Source organism: Echinops telfairi, unplaced genomic scaffold (genome assembly GCF_000313985.2).
Source record: "Echinops telfairi isolate 266 unplaced genomic scaffold, ASM31398v2 ScPeMD7_7424;HRSCAF=8462, whole genome shotgun sequence".
Classification (NCBI taxonomy): Eukaryota; Metazoa; Chordata; class Mammalia; order Afrosoricida; family Tenrecidae; genus Echinops; species Echinops telfairi.
The window spans coordinates 90,257,785-90,270,852 of NW_022111324.1; the positions used below are offsets into that span (position 1 = coordinate 90,257,785).

At 40.6% G+C, this 13,068-nt stretch overlaps 1 pseudogene; it reads left to right on the forward strand.

Moving 5' to 3' along the window:
• Positions 1 to 9,327: 9,327 nt before the first annotated feature.
• Positions 9,328 to 10,833, forward strand: LOC101659864 (annotated as a pseudogene).
• Positions 10,834 to 13,068: the final 2,235 nt, after the last annotated feature.

Consider the following 13,068-nt stretch of genomic DNA (forward strand, 5'->3'; position numbering starts at 1 on the left):
TTTATATTTTACCCACCCTATAGCATGTGTCAGAACTTTATTTTTCTTTCTGGCTGCATAGCATTCCATTGTTTGTGTGCATCAGCTTTACTGATGGGCATTTAGGTTGCTTCCATCTTTTGACAATTGTGAATACTTCTGCAATGAGCATTAGTATACAAATATCTGATTGTATTGCTGCTATATATGGGTATATTCATACAAGAGGATTTCTATTCTTAGTTATGTTAGAAACTGCCACAAGGTTTTCCACAGTAGCCCAACTAGTTTACATTATCACTCATAATGGATATGGGTTGTGATTTTCCTGCATCTTTGCAAATATTTTTTTCTTTTGTTGTTGTTGTTTTATTTTAGTCATCTTAATGAGAATGAAATAATATCTCATTGTGATTTTGACTTGCATCATCTCCAATGACTAAAGATGTCAAGCAACCTTTCATATGTTATTGGCAATTTTGATGTTCTCTTAGTGATATGTTTGTTCAAAACTCTTGCTCATTTTTTATTGTCTTTTTCTTGTTGAACTGCAGAAGTTTTATAAATATTTTCTACATCAGACCCTTATCTGATATATGGTTCAAAATAATCTTTTCCCTGCTTATATTGTATTTTATTCTTCTGAAAGTCTCTTGATGAAGATTCCATCTTTTTAAATTTTTATACAATCCCAATTATCTACCTTGTCTTCTGTTGCTCATGCATTTGTTGTTGAGTTTGATAACACACATTTTGGTTCCTCAAATATTAAACTGTTTCTGAGTATATTTGACCTGCTGATTACAAAATGGCTGACAGTTTCCCCATACCAGATATAGTTTTTGAAATATAGAACATATTCTATGTACCACTATTCACTCTCCCTGCCCATTAGAAATCAGGATATTTTAATGTACTGTTAACTAGCCTGAGATAGAAGCTGGCTTTATTTATAGTAGTTTGTGGTATACTAAATATTAAGGTCCAATTATACTTCACATGGTGTCCTTTGATCCAAAGATATATTTGAGCAGTGAAAATTACATGAACTTGAAATTTTTCCCAACTATCACTTAACTTTAATTAGGAACTGAACAGCAGCCATTCCAATTTGTTATCTTTAAAAAGGGGTCAGAGATTCCTGGTAGTGTAGCAGTTTGTGTTGGGCTGTAATTCATGTGGTCAGCAGTTCAAAACCACCAACAGCTCCTCTGGAGATGGATTGGACGTCTACTTTGGTAAACAGCTACATCCTCAGACACCTACAAGGAGAGGCTGTGGGTCAGCGCTGACTAGATGGCAGTGAGAGTGAGTAAAATAAATAAGGAAGTCTGATGGCAGAGTGGGTGTGTGTTCGATTGCTAATCACAGGCTCAGCTATTCTGGCTCTGCAAGGAAAAGCTGAGACTCAGTGCTCCCGTGAAGATTTACAGCCTCAGATGCCCACAGAAGTTGCGCTCCATCCTATAGTGTTGCTATGAGCTGTAATTGACTGACTGGTGGTGAGTTTGGTACAATAAATAAAAGATTCAGATGTTCTGAAACCCCAAATAAAATGTTCCAGTCTTGTTACAAGATGGCACACCCTCTCCTTTTGTGCACAGAAACTCTTAAAAGAAAAGTTGGAATTTCTCTTATAAAGAGACTTGGAGTCAACCTCACCTCTGAAACATTTAACATGAATTATCCATTCACTTCTATATATTAAAATGTGTTCTAAATGTTTACTGCATACTTGGAAGAAGAAAAATTTAGATCTTCAAAATATAATATTTATGAAAATTGCCATGATCTCTTATATTTTTGACACTCTAAATTGCCCTCATACCTTCCATATATGTACCTCTTCAACTCTTTCTACAGATTTTCTGCTCTTCTCATCGGTGTTGTGGATTTGCAGTATCCAATGTGTCGTCTATTTGTATGTTGTCCAACCTTCCCTACCAAAAAGAGAAGCTCGCTGCCATCTCATCAGTTCTCACTCAGGGTTGCCCTACAGGGTAGAGAAGAAGTGCCTCTTTGAGTTTCCAATCCTTCCAATCTTTGAAAGGTGTGTGTCACCAACTAGCCATATTAGGTCATGCAAAGTACATAAAATCACCAATACTATCACATGCCTCGCAAGAAAGAAACAATTCCAGTCATCATATTAGGGGTGAGTTCATTATAAATGTCTGACCAGATCGGCCTGTGAATTATAAGGATCCACATGGCCTTTGGCAAACCAAAGATTCCTCACCCTTGATGAATAATGTTCTCTATGCCGTTTCACAACTCACCTGGTCTTGGATCATTCGTGTTAAAGGCATTGAAGCTATTCCTGAAGCGATTTCTAAATCTAGTTGAGATATACTCATGCTCGTGTTTTAGCTTCTGTTTTTGTTTTAATATTGTTCAGCTTCAACTTGAATTTGCATTTGAACAATTAATGGGCAGTTAGACAATGGCCTAATTCTAGCTGATGATATTGAAATTCTCCATGATCTCTTTCCACAAATGTAGTTGATTTAGTTCCAGGAAATTCCAACTGGCAAGGTTCCCATGTTTGGTTGCTGTCAATATTTTTGAAGTAAGTTTTCAAGTTACTGATGTTGCAAAATTCTACCATGTGATATCCAATGCCTTTTCTATTACCAACACTCTATCCTCCTACTACTGACCCATTCTTTTTGTGGCTCAAGATTTAGCTGGCTGTTCAGAAACTTGGAAGTGGCATGATTGGAAAATTGGTGACAAGAAAGTATGAGGATGACCTATGAGGATAGACCTCTCTGAACGGGGCAAAAAAAGTGAAGATATTTGTGTCTCATATTAATGCACACCAAACACATTAATACCTCTAGAGAGGAGCATTTTAACTATCAAGTGGATAGGAAGATATGTTCTATGGAAACTTGTCATCATCTTTTCCCAGCCACTCCTTTAATTGCCCAAGTGCGCATAAACAAAGTGGCCATGATGGTAGAGATGAATGTTATGCATGGGTTCAGCAAGTTGGACTTCCACTCACCAAAAGCCAACTGGCTACTGCCCTTGCTGAGTACCCAATCTGATAGCAACAGAGTGTTGCTATCATTGAGTGCGTGATATGAAACCTTTCCTGCCATCAGATTGATTTTACAGGACAACTTCCATCATGGAACAGGCAGTTATTTATTCTTATTGAAATAGACACTTACTCTGGATATGGATTTGCCTTCTCTGAATACAATACTTCTGCCAAAAATTACCATCCATGGACTGACAAAATGTCTTATTCACCAGCATAGTATCCCAACCAGCATTGCCTCAGAACAGGGGATTCTCTTCACTGCAAATGAAGTAAGACGATGGGCCCATGCTTTTGGAATTCAATGGTTTTAACCCCATCATCCTGAAGCATCTGGCTTGATAGAACAATGGCATAGCTGGTTGAAGGTAAAACTGTTCATTAGCTAGGTGGCAATACCTTGCGGGTTTGGAGCAATGTTCTCCAGGAGACTGTGGATGCTCTAAACCAGTGTCTTAAAATGGTGCTAATTCTCCAATAGCCAGGATTCTAGAAACCAAAGGGTCTAGAAACCAAAGGGTTGAAATGGAAGAGACACCACTCACAATTACTTATAGTACCACACCTGCAACATTTTGGTTTCCTGCCCCTGCCACCATCTACTCTTTGGGTCTGGAAACCTTAGTTCCAAAAGGAGGCATATTTCCACCTGGAGACACAGCATCGATTTCACTGAACTGGAAATTAAGAATGCCTTTTGGCCCCTTTGAGCTCTTCATGTCTCTGGATCAACAAACCAAGAAGGGAAATACTGTACTGAGTGGTGTGATTGATCCTGATCCCCAATGGGGAATCAAATTGATATTCTATAGTGGAGGTAAAGAAGAATAGGTCTTTGAGTCCTATGAAGTCCTGTGATTAGAATCAATGGTGACCCACAGCAACCCATTTGACATGAGTATTCATGGCCTAGACACTTTAAGAAAGAAGGTTTGGGTCACCCCACCAGGCCAAGAACCATACCAGCTGAGATGCTTGTTAAGGGCAAAAGGAATATGGGATGTGTGGTGGAAGAAGGTAAGAAGTTCTAAATGCCAGCTAAGGCCATGTGATTGGTTACAGAAATGAAGACTAATTGTTATGAGTACATTTTCCGTGTATGTACACGTCAAATATTTTTTTTTGTTCTTTAATAAATTATAAGATGTAAATAGTATAGTGCATTTTCAGTTTTATGTATGTTAATTGTATCTTGTTCAGTACAAGTATGACTTTCTTATTCTCTTTATTTAGAGATTATGTATGATTTAAGGAGATGTGTCTAGGTGCCAAGTTGACAAGGGCTGAACTAGGATAGATTTTTTTTCAATTTGACTAGGCAGGATTATAAGTAGTTTGGTGGTTAAAGCTTAGTAATCCCCACTGTGGGACCTAACACAATGTAATATGCTAAACAACAAAGTGGGATCAACTGTGAGCAGCCAATCAGTTGTAAAAAAATTAGGTTGGAATGCAAATCTCCTACTCAAGTCCCACTTGATGCAATTGAAAGGAAGCTGCCTCACCTACTTCCTGTATTATGACCCTGTGGGAAAGCTTGTTTGGCTTTTGCTGGGTGTGGGTCTTGCTTCTGTCTCATCAACCTCCGGTTCTTTGAATGTGAGCCAACCGTCTACCATAGTGCATGCAGATACCAGGAACCTGCTCTCTGACATGCTGACCTTGGATGCAGTCCTCTTTCCTGTCCCAAGCCCAGTCTGCGGGCCTTGGATTCATCCACAGCCCCCAGGCTGTGGGGACTGGCACAGAACTTACCGCCTCTTACAACTGTGTGAGTCATTTCCTTGATATAAATTTCTCTGTCGTCATTTTTTCAAATGATGGAAAATTTAAACAAGGTTAAATGGAAAGAAAAGATAAGTAAAGTACTACTAAAGAGGAAGAACAAAATAAGATGGTTTACTTCCCAATCTCAAACACTTCTATAAAGCCAGGATATTCAAACAGTTTGATGCTAGCATAATGACAGACACGTAGAACAACAGAAAAGAACTGAGAACTCAGATGTAAAGCCCTATGGACAGTTGATCTTTGCCCAAGGGCCAAAATATATTAAATGTGGAAGAGATTGTCTATTTAACAACTGATATAGGAACGCTAGATCCATTTCCAGAAAAATGAAAAGGGGCCTACCTCTTGTACAACATACAAAAATTGAATTCAAGATGTATCAAAGACCTAAATATAAAACCTAAAGCTATTAAAATCATCAAAAAAGATAATATGAACAAACATAAGGGTTTAATACATGACATGAAACAGAACTAGAAATACACGAACAGCAAAAGATAAAATAGATGGTTGTGACTTCCTAAAATAGATACTTCTGCACATCAAAAGCGTTTACTAAAAAAAGGATAAAGAGAAGCAACAGATATGGTTTTTTTTTCCACTAACATATCAAACAAGAGAATAATCTCAAATATTTATAGGAGATTTAGCACCTCAACAACAAAAAGACAATAATCAAATAAAAAATTGTCAGGAACACAAGCAAACCCTTCGCCTAGGAAGACATTCAAGCAGCTAACAGGTATATGAAGCTGTGCTTGGGATCATAAACCATTAGAGAGATGCAAATCAAGACTACAACAAAACGGCAATATAATTTTATCATAGCATTCATAACAAAGTTAAAAAAATTGCTAAGTCTGTGGAAAACTGAAATCCTCATACACTGCTAATGGAATTGTAAAATGATACAGCCACTGTGGGAAAAGAATATGATGCTTTTGGAATACAAATACCATGTGATCCCACAATCCCACAAGTAGGCATGTATCTTGCACAATTAAGAATCATTTCATGAATACATGTATACACATCCATGTTCATTGTAATACTGTTCACAGTTATGAAGTGACAGAAATAATTTAATGTTCATTAGCATATGAATAGATACACAAACTATGTAATATTCACACAATCGCATTCCAGAAAACATTAAAAAGTAATAATAAAACCCAACAACAATTTTTTCCCCTTGGTATCTTGGTTTTTAGGCTTGTTCCTGGGGCTTGGGGGGCATTGATTCAGAAAATCGCATTGGCTAGACCACATCAGCTCTAGTTTCTATATGGTGTTCCACTATATTTTCAGCTATTAAGGTATACTAGTTTATTAACTTATCATCCTAGCTTTAAATAGGAGAAAAATTCAGACCCCAAAAATACAGTATAAGTCAAAAAAGGTAAGAAATAGTTGAAAATGAATTAGATATTAAGAATTTTCAAGGGAAGATGTATGTGGACCCATGGTGACTATTTGGTTACACATTGAACTGCCAATCATAAAGTCAGTGGTTTGAACCAAATAATCACTCCACAGTCTTTAAAATATTGGAAGGTTTTCAAACCTAAAAGGGTAGCTCTTCTCTGTCCTATAGGGTCACTATGAGTTAGAATTGATTAGATAGCAACAAATTTTTCTTTTTGGTATGGAAGCCTGTACAATATATACAGAGGCTACAAATTGGATACTGCAAAGCCAGGACATAGCTTGAGAAGAGGGGACATTTTAAAAAAAAGAGAATTGAAAAGGCACCTATATGAAAGGGGTGAATGTTGAAATATACAGCTTCATAGCAATTTTCATAAATAAGAGGGGTTACCTCAAACACCAAAAAGAAACCACCACTAGGTGGAGATTTTGTAGTACACATTTTTCCTGCTAAGTGAGCATCAAGTAACTCATCTGAGTTTGTACACCCAGTGGCATCGCCTGGGAAGGTTCTCTGGCCACAGTGAATTATTTTGTGTAAGCAGTTTTGCTTGAACCTTGTTTTTGTGAAGGTTGATTTAAGACAACAATGTGAGGCTATGAAATTTTGTTTCCTGATCAGGAAAAATGCCGCAGAAACTGTTGTGATGTTGAACACAGTTTACAATGACTGTGCTATGGGAAAAACTCAAGTGTACAAGTGGTTTTCTCATTTCAAAAAATGTGAAATGTTATTGATGACAGACCTCATTCTGGACGTCCATCAACTACCCAAATGGATGAAAATGTTGACAAAATTCTTGCATTTGTGCTCAAAGACCAACAACGGACCATTAAAGAGATGGGGAAGTTATCTCGTCTATCGTGAAGCTTGTTTCAGTGAATTTTAACAGAAGATTTGGGAATGAGAAGGGTCGATGTAAAATTTGTGCCTTGGATTCTGACTGAGCAGAAAAAAGAGCATCAAATGGAAACATGCTGTGCTTTGAAAGAACAGCTCTGAAGCAACCCAGGCTTTTTCCCAAGGTCATTACTAGTCATAAGACATGGTGCTTTTCTTATGACCCTGAAAGCACACATCAAGCCAGCAGAAGACACCATTGTCACCTCACCCCCCCACAAAGCTCCTCACGTGGAATCAAAGATCAAGATAATGCTCATTTGTTTTGTTTTTTTGATGTGAGGGGGATAGTACATTTGGAGTTCATTCCACCAGGTCAGACTGTTAATCAAGCTTTCTATTTAGAAGTTCTGAAAAGATTTGGGTAACAGTGTGCAACAAAAAAGACCTGATTTGTGGCAGATGGGGGACTGGTTTTGCCATCACGACAATGCACCTGCTCATGCTGTCATCTCTGTGCACCAGTTTTGAGCTAAAACAGCATGCCTCTCTTGCTCCACGCACCTGACTCACACTGCTAGGTACTGTGCCAGCCTCACAATTGTTTTTATGTTTGAGCCCATTGATGCGGCCAGTATGTCAATCAAGCTTATCAAAGGTCTTTCTTTTTTCTCACTGCCTCACTACTTTACCAAAGCATGACATTCTTCTCCAGGACATTCTTCTAACAACATGCCCGAAGTCTGTCAGATGACGTCTGTCTCCTGTCCTCTAAGGAGCGCTCTGCCTGTACTTCTTCCAAGGCAGACTGGTTGGTTCTTTTGGCGTCTATGGCACTTTCAGTATTCCTCATCGGCACTATAATTCAAATGCATGGACTGTTCTGCAGCTTTCCTTATTCAATATCCAACCATCACGTGCATATCAGGCAATTGAAAATACGATGGGTTGGATCAGGCTTCAAGGAGACATTCTTGCTTTACAACCCTTTAAAGAAGTCTTCAACAGCAGATTTACCCAATGCAATGTATCCTTTTAGCTCTTGACTTCTGCTTTCACGAGCATCGATTGTGGGTCCAAGAAAATGAAATTCTTTACAATTTCAATCTTTTCTCCATTTATCATGATACTCTGTTTATTGTACCTACTGGTCCAGGTATGAGGATTTGGGTTGTAATCCATACCGAAAGACGCAGTCCTTGATTTTCATCAGCAGGTCCTTTGTGGCCTCTCACTATCAGCAAGCAAGGTTGTGTCATCTACATTTCAAAGGTTGTTAATAAGCCTTCCTCCAGTCTTGATACTACACTATTCTTCATATAATCCAGATTCTTTGATTATTTGCTCAGCATATGGATTGAATAAGTATTGTGAAGGGATACAATGCTGACACAAACCTTTTCTGATTTTAAACCATACAGTATTCCTTTGTTCTGTTCACACAACTGTCTTTTGACCCGTGTACACGTTTTACATGAGCGCAATGTAGCATTTTAGGATTTCCATTCTCTTCAAGTATATTCTCCTTAAGTATATCCATAGCTTGTTATGGTCCATACAAGGAAGGCCTTCGCACGGTCAATAAAAGTACAAAGAAAAAATGTGAAGAAGGAATCAGCTGTCTACTTCTGAGGAATTAGCATTGAAAACCTTATAATCAGAATAAAAACATTGTCAGATGCTGAAAACTCATGAAAAGAAGCAGTACATTGTCAGAGAGAGTTCCAGAAGATGAGCTTTTAAGTTAGAAGGCACTCAAAATAGGACTGAGGAACAATTTGCCTTCTCAAAGCAGATTTGACCTTTAAGTTGGTTGCTGCAAATTTTAACCACTGCCCAGCAAAACGGAAAGCTATTGAGAAGGGGTTGGAAATAAAATCTGGATTTGTTTCTTCTTATCAGCATTAGCTAAAATGGTCATTCATTGGCTCCTCTAGTTTGAAAATCCAGAGGTGGAGCTCACTTCAGGAACCTAGCTCACACTGATGACATTATGTCTCTCTTAGTGCAGTCAGTTTCTCTGAGTTAGGCACATTGAGAACACACCTTCTCCAGCAGAAGCAGGGGGCTGAGCATAAGTATATGGGAATGGCCACATCACAGTACTAGGTTCCCAGCATCCATGTGCGTCTCAGCAGTAGGCTAAGCTTCTAATTGGGTCTGCTTAGGTCATACTCCCATCCATTTGGGGAATTGTCATTATTAGCTGCGATCCTCTTGAACAATGGAATAACTTACCATGCTATGGGAGTACTACCGAAGAGAACAGCTGAAGGATCACAGCTTCAGCATGAGAATTCCTTTAAGTATAGCACTTGGACCTAAACAGAATGCTCTGTGTATGATTGGATTGTTAACTGCAGAAAGAACCTCCACTTGGAAACTCCAATTCACCTCATTGCTGATCTGGTTCTCAATTTTGTCTCTTCTTTCACTTTAATTCTCCTTAGACTGTTAATGCCAGTCAGAGATGTACCTCCTAGTTTCTATTTCTAGGAAGGACTGGTTGCTAAGCTGTCAGCTATCCAGCATCAGCTTCTGTCATAGTGTAACTAGGGTCTGATGACCAGATATGGAAAGCTGATGAGCAATCTTTGCTCCAGAGCACCAGTCAAAGTAACCAAAGACTGTGTCTTCTACACCACAGCCCTTGGCTTTGCCAAATCTGTGTCTCCCCCTTCCTCTCACAGGTGTTGATCTCATATAAATATCTTGCACCACCATCTATCTCAGCATCTATTTCTGGAGAGACACCAACTTTGCTCCAAGACCAACTGAAAATATTCTAACACTAACAGGTTTACCAGTATTGTCTTATTCTGAGTACATAGTAGTAGCCTATTCTAAGTTTTGAGGAGCCTTGCTGATACGCACTGGGCTACTAACAGCAAGATTAGCCACTCCACAAGAGAAAGCTGAGGTGTCATGCCCATCAAGATTTCCAGTCCTGGAAACCACACTGGGATTTCAGGAGGGAGCAGGCAGACGCAGGAGGGAGGAGAAGAGGCAGGAACTGGAGTGTGTGTCCAAAAGCTGGGGGGCACCGTGGCTGGGATCTCACCACTACTGAGCCAGTGCCGCCCCAAGTCCAGGTTCTGCAGCAGCAGGCCAATGCTGCTGAGGAGAGGGCCCCCAGGAGGAAGGGGAAGGGAAGGCAGCCCCAGGCACAGGCTGAGGCTGAGGTGGCCTCCTGCAGCCCTCGGATACAGTTGGCTGAAGAGGAGCTGGACCATACCCAGGAGTGCCTGGCCACTGCCCTGCAGAAGCTGGAAGAGGCAGAGAAAGCCACTGATGAGCGGGAGAGTGGCGTGGAGGTGATTGAGAGCCGTGCCTTAAAGGAGGAAGGAAACATGGACCGCCAGGAAATCCAACTCAAGGAAGTGAAGCACTTTACCGATGAGGCAGATCAGAAGTACGAGGAGGTGGCTCATACCCTGGTGATTATTGAAGGAGACTTGGAGCCCACAGAGGAGAGGGTCGAGCTGACAGGGTCCCGTTGAGGAGATACGGATGAGCAGATCAGACTGATGGACCAGAATCTGAAGTGTCTGAGGGCTGCTGAAGAAAGGTACCCTCAGAAAGAAGACAAATTCTTACAGATAAACTCAAGGAGCCAGAGACCCGTGCTGAGTTTGCTGAGAGGGCAGTAGCCAAGCTGGACAAGATCATTGCTGATTTGAAAGATAAACTGAAATGCACCGAAGCGGAGTACCTCTGTACTCTGCTTGAACTGACTGAGCTGTAGAGCACCCAGCCCAGCTCCTTCACCGACCCCGACTCTGCTTGTCTGAAGCTGACCTTTACACTGGGGGCTGATCTTTCACTGGATGTCTGCTTTCTCCTGGTGCATGCCACTCTTCTTCCACCCCACATCCTTGCCCCAATTCCCGTTTTAAAAAAAATCGCATCTTTTTTTAATCCTCCGTCAGCTGTCTCTGCCTGGCCCCAGAGATTCCAACTGAGCTAAGAGCTGAGCATCATTGAGAACAACATTTTAAGGGAACATAGGCACCCGTGCAAGTGTCTTTCAAAGCATGTGGTGATGTACACATTTTGTAATTATCTTTTTGTTATTGTTATAGGTAAACACAATCCAAGTAATGCCACAGCTCCGATGCAGCAACCTAATTAATCCCTTTTTTACTTTATTGGGAAGGTAACCTTTCAGTTTAATGCATATTGCCCTCTCTCTCCAGTGAGTGGGGGAAAGATGTAAGGGCCTTGCCTTACTGAGACCAGGACGCAGCCAAGTGAAAGAGTCCACTGTGGGGACACTCAGAGCATCAGGCAAACCGGAACGGTGACTCCATGAGAAGGCAGCCCCCAAACAAAACAAAACAAAATGTAAGTGCTGTTCAGGTTTTCCGCTTTGGTCTTTGAGGGCAAATACTTGTTGTTTGTGCCATCAGAAGTGGCCAAACCAATTAGCATGCTGAGCCCTCTGTCGGGGATCACATCGCCTCCCACCCATTCCCACTCCCTTGCCAGTGACTCACAGAAAGGATCCTGTGCCCTGACTTTGGGGTGACCACTGCTCTCCTACCTCCTTTCTTATAAGGCAGAAGAGAAAATTACCTATTTGCCACTGTTAGCCACACAAACCTCATTTCATCACCCGATTCCGATTCCGAAGCTACTGTCTCTCAAAGAGCCTTCTCAAAGTGCTTTGTGTCAGTCAGTGCTGGAGACATCTTGAATAGCTGATGTATAAAACTTATTTGAAATTTTATATTATGCTGAAGCATTGCTTCTTTGGGGTTGGGGTGTGCAGGTCACTCCAACTGGCTGTGAGTTCTCTCTCCAATCTGTAGGCTGGGAGGGTGCTGATCTTTTAAAAATCCCAGCTCCCCCTTTTGGTGAGGTTTCTGTGAGGTGCGTTAGGGGCGCATCCTGCAGATGACTGGCTTAAAATGTAGTCTCCTTTGGTGTGGTCTTGTTTGGGGCTAACATGGGGAGAGAGAAACCAATAGGACAACTGTTTCGATACCCAAACTGGACAAGTGTCTTTTTGAAATAAAGAGCCAGTCCCTCCAAAAATGAGAGAAAGAAACCATATTGAGAGCATTGCGTTTGAACTTCCCTAAACTGAAAGGACTACTAATTGAAAGTTGATAGAATCAACCCAGAGGCGCCCACGAAGAACAGCCTGGCTCTCTGCCTTTGAAAGGTCACAGACACGCAAACCGTCTGGAGCAGGTCGACGCTGCCCGTGCAGAGAGGCCATGGTTTGCAATGGACTTGATAGCAAACGGTGTTTTATTTGGTGTTTACTATATGACACTGTTTTCAGTATCCTATGTCAATGAATTAATCATAATACTATTGTTGATAACTATTATCACTGGGCTGGTCTAAGTGAGGAAACAAAAGCATAGAAATCCACTTAGTGAGTGAGTGGGTATAGTTGGATATTAAATTTAGGCAACCTGATTTTCGAGCCCACACCATTGGTTTCAACACTTGGGCATATATCAGAATCATGGATTGCTGGGCTCTACCACCAGAACTTCTGATGCAGTAGGTCTGAGGTGAGGCACATTTCTGGGAACAGGAGGTGGTGACCACATTGTGGGAATGGTTGTCCTGTACTACCCTGCCTCTCAGGTTTCAAGTGGAGGTGCATTACATCTTCCCATATGATGGACAGTTTTCAAATGTGATACACTTGGAAAGTAGTAACTAGATGATCTTGTGATGGATTCCCTAATGTCATGCTACTGTCATGCTACTATGCTAGACCTCTGTCTGTTGCCTATGTTGGACACATGCATATGGCTTCACAGCAACAGGCTGATTACAAACCCTATTTTGATTTTCTTCAGTGTTTCTACAAACCTAAAATTGATAAAGGCTAATACATTTGAGTATGATGAAAGCATCTTTAATATTTTTAAAAAGAGAGCGTTGCCAAAAATGCATACCATTTTAGCAACTTTTGGAAACTTAAGAAACTTTGATAAATAGGTGTTATATATATATG